Below are 4,190 nucleotides of genomic sequence, written 5' to 3' on the forward strand. Positions count from 1 at the left end.
GAGAGATAGACAGAGAGATAGACAGAGAGAGAGAGAGAGAGATAGACAGAGAGAGAGAGAGAGAGAGAGAGAGAGATAGACAGAGAGATAGACAGAGAGAGAGAGAGAGAGAGAGAGAGAGAGACAGAGTGAGAGAGCGAAAGAGCGAAAGAGCGAGAAAGCGAAGAGAGAGAGAGATAGACAGAGAGATAGACAGAGAGAGAGAGAGAGATAGACAGAGAGATAGACAGAGAGAGAGAGAGAGAGAGACAGAGAGAGAGAGATAGACAGTGAGATAGACAGAGAGAGAGAGAGAGAGAGAGAGAGACAGAGAGAGAGAGAGAGAGAGAGAGAGATAGACAGAGAACGAGAGAGAGAGAGAGAGAGAGAGAGATATAAATAAGTGTTTTGGTAGAGTAGATGGTAGAGTAGAGTAGAGTAGTGGGTAGAGTAGAGGGTAGAGATGTGGGTAGAGTAGATTGTAGAGTAGAGTAGTGGATAGAGGAGAGGGTAGAGATGTGGGTAGAGTAGAGGGGAGAGTAGAGGGTAGAGTTGTGGGTAGAGCAGAGGGTAGAGTAGAGGGTAAAGTAGTGGGTAGAGTAGAGGGTAGAGTAGTGGGTAGAGTAGAGGGTAGAGTAGAGGGTAGAGTAGTGGGTAGAGTAGAGTAGAGTAGAGTAGAGGGTAGAGTAGAGAGTAGAGGGTAGAGTAGTGGGTATAGTAGAGGGTAGAGCTGTGGGTAGAGTAGAGGGTAGAGCTGTGGGTAGAGTAGTGGGTAGAGTAGAGGGTAGAGTATAGTGTAGAGTAGATGGTAGAGTAGAGTAGAGTAGTGGGTAGAGTAGAGGGTAGAATAGAGTGTCTACCAGTGGGTAGAGTAGAGGGTAGAGTAGTGGGTAGAGTAGAGGGTAGAATAGAGTGTATAGTAGTGGGTAGAGTAGAGTAGTGGGTGGAGTATAGTTTAGAGTATTGGGCAAAGTTGTGGGTAGAGTATTGGCATGGGTAGAGGTTAGAGTAGAGTGTAGAGTAGAGTAGAGTAGAGAGTATAGGGTAGAGTAGAGGAGAGAGTAGATGGTAGAGTAGAGTAGAGAGTAGAGGGTAGAGTAGAGGAGAGAGTAGAGGGTAGAGTATAGTGTAGAGTATTGGGCAAAGTTGTGTGTAGAGTAGAGGGTAGAGTAGAGTGTAGAGTATTGGGCAAAGTTGTGTGTAGAGTATTGGCAAGAGTAGAGGTTAGAGTGGAGGGTAGAGTAGAGTAGAGAGTAGAGGGTAGAGTAGAGGGTAGAGTATAGTGTAGAGTATTGGGCAAAGTTGTGGGTAGAGTAGAGGGTAGAGTAGAGGGTAGAGTGTAGAGTATTGGGCAAAGTTGTGAATAGAGTATTGGCAAGAGTAGAGGTTAGAGTAGAGGGTAGAGTAGAGGGTAGAGCTGTGGGTAGAGTATATGGTAGAGAAGAGTAGAGTAGTGGCTAGAGTAGTGGCTAGAGTAGTGGGTAGAGTAGAGGGTAGAGTTAGTTTAGAGTATTGGGCAAAGTTGTGGGTAGAGTAGAGGGTAGAGTAGAGGGTAGAGTGTAGAGTATTGGGCAAAGTTGTGAATAGAGTATTGGCAAGAGTAGAGGTTAGAGTAGAGGGTAGAGTAGAGGGTAGAGCTGTGGTAGAGTATATGGTAGAGAAGAGAGAGTAGTGGCTAGAGTAGTGGCTAGAGTAGTGGGTGAGAGGGTAGAGTTAGTTTAGAGTATTGGGCAAAGTTGTGGGTAGAGTAGAGGTAGGTAGAGGTAGAGTATTGACAAAAGTTAATGGTAGAATAGAGGGCAGAGTAGAGGGTAGAGCAGAGGGGTAGAGTAGAGTAGAGTAGAGTAGAGTAGAGTAGAGTAGAGTAGAGTAGAGTAGAGTAAGTAGAGTAGAGTAGAGTAGAGTAGGGTTGAGTGGAGGTTGAGTAGTGTGTAGAGTATTGGGCAAAGTTGTGGGTAAGTAGAGGGTAGAGTTGATTTGGAGAAGCAGGAGTATGAGGAGTATGTGTGGGTGTAGGACAGTTGGCATGTGTGTGTTCATGTGTGTGGGCAACGTGCATGTGTGCTTGTGTGTGTGTGTGTTCGTGTGTTTTGTGTGCTTCCATGCAACTGTGTATCTGTTCATCTGTGTGCATTTGTGCCCATGCCTGTGTTTAGTGTTTGTGTTTGGGGGTGGCTCATAAAAAGAATCCCAGTTTGGGTCATTTGGCAACAAGCTTTTTCTTTACAAAGAGCCATGCAGGAATCTGCTGGAGTCTCCTCCATCACAACAGCAGGATTTGGCTGCTACCTCAATTCTCCCTCAATTTTTATTAATTCCAAAGTTTGAATATTTGGCAGTTGGCAAATGATCACAAACACATGTAAAGCGTTTCTCTGGGACTCTGAAGATTCATCTTCACTGAAAAAGAGGTCAGGGATTAGATTTCATCCTTGTTAGCATAAAAATAAATAAATGTTTCTAATTTCAGGCATTCACTATACAACAAAAAGATTGAGTGGCAATCGGCTTTGAAGTTGTGTGGTATGACACGCTCACTGTCTCATTATCATCACATACGTTTTGTCATTACTATACACAGAGTAGAATTAGGCTGAAGGGAAGGGAGAAGAGGATACCTAGTCAGTTGCACAACTGAATGCATTCAACTGAAATGTGTCTTCCTCATTTTACCCGACCCCTTGGGCTCAAAGTTCAACGCTTAGGTTACGGATGAGTGAAAATAGGATCTTTCGAACTGAAGCTTCTTCCAGTGTTTATATCTGACCTGAGTCCAGGTACTTCATCTTGTCAAACCAGGGATAGGAAGTCCGAACCTACACCTCAGTTTTGCTAATATGTCCTCTCTATGAATGTTTCTGTTCCACATCTCCACTAGTCATTTAGCAAACGCTCTAATCGGAGCAATTAGGTTTAACTTCCTTGCTGAAGGGCACAGGTAGCCTAGTGGTTAGAGCATTGGACTAGTAACCAAAAGGTTGCAAGATTGAATCCCTGAGCTGACAAGGTACAAATCTGTCATTCTGGCCCTGAACAAGGCAGTTAACCCACTGTTCCTAGGCCGTTCTTAACTGACTTGCCAAGTTCACCTGCGTTGTCTCGAACCAGTGACTGTTCAAACTCTCTAACCGCTAGACTACCTGAGGGCCCCAGTATTCTCTGTCTCCACACATATGCTTCCTACGTACCAGTCCATCAACTTGACTTATTTCTTATCGGTCTACCACCCACTCATTGTTTATCCATACTGCACCCTCTTCTCCCGGATCCCTCGATCCCTGCCTGCTGTCTCAGCTACACTCTGTAGAAGTGGGACGTTTTTTTACCTTAACTAGGCAAGTCAGTTAAGAACAAATTCTATTTACAATGACAGTCAAAGCCGGAAGACGCTGGCACTCATAGATACAGTATTTGCTGGGCTGTCCTTAACCTGTAGTGTACTGAGCAGCTCGAGGAGTGGTACACACTTTCCCTGGTACAGCTTTCCCAAACAGGTCCTGCAGAAATGTTTTTCCTCTGGGTGGTCCCAAGTTCAAGGCAGAAATTCACAAAACACTACCTAGGAGAGTGGCAGGGGATCTCTGTCTGCAGATGATTTCAGAGGAGGTACAAGATACATTCTCAAGCTGGGATGCACAAACCCTGTGGTACTGACAAAAGTCAGCCAGGCTGGAGTGAAGACTAAGCTGGACCAAAGAGAAACAAATCCTGGGATGGGCATGGTGGGGAGAACACCCTCGAGACAGGCTAAACCCTGATCCCTGGATAGTTGGCTGCTCTAGCCCTCCTACCAAGGCAGACCCTCCCTCAGCCCAACCTCGGCCCAGCATGGGGGACCAGGGGGAGAGCCTTGACAGCCAGGGGACATGTTCTAAGGCATTCTAAAGGCTGACATCTGTTGCTTTGCTTTTTGATCAGGGGGTAGAGAAGAGAGGAGGAGGCTCGGGTCTCTGGTCAGTTAAACACTATTCCAGGTTTAAGAGAATACCGCAGCAAGCCACCCAACAACATATGGTTTGTGTATTTGTTTATCGTTTACAATGGTGGAAATTAAAGGAGGGGATGGAGAGAGTCAGAGAGAGGGATTGGTTAGGATTCTTTTCTGTGTGAGTGTAAATTCCCTCCTTTATTTCTCAGGAAGCCAGGGATAGATGGCGTGAGAGCGAGAGAGAGAGAGAGCTAGAGAGAGAAAGAGAGAGAGAGAGCTAGAG

This window comes from Oncorhynchus tshawytscha, linkage group LG08, assembly GCF_018296145.1.
Source record: "Oncorhynchus tshawytscha isolate Ot180627B linkage group LG08, Otsh_v2.0, whole genome shotgun sequence".
NCBI classification, from domain to species: Eukaryota; Metazoa; Chordata; class Actinopteri; order Salmoniformes; family Salmonidae; genus Oncorhynchus; species Oncorhynchus tshawytscha.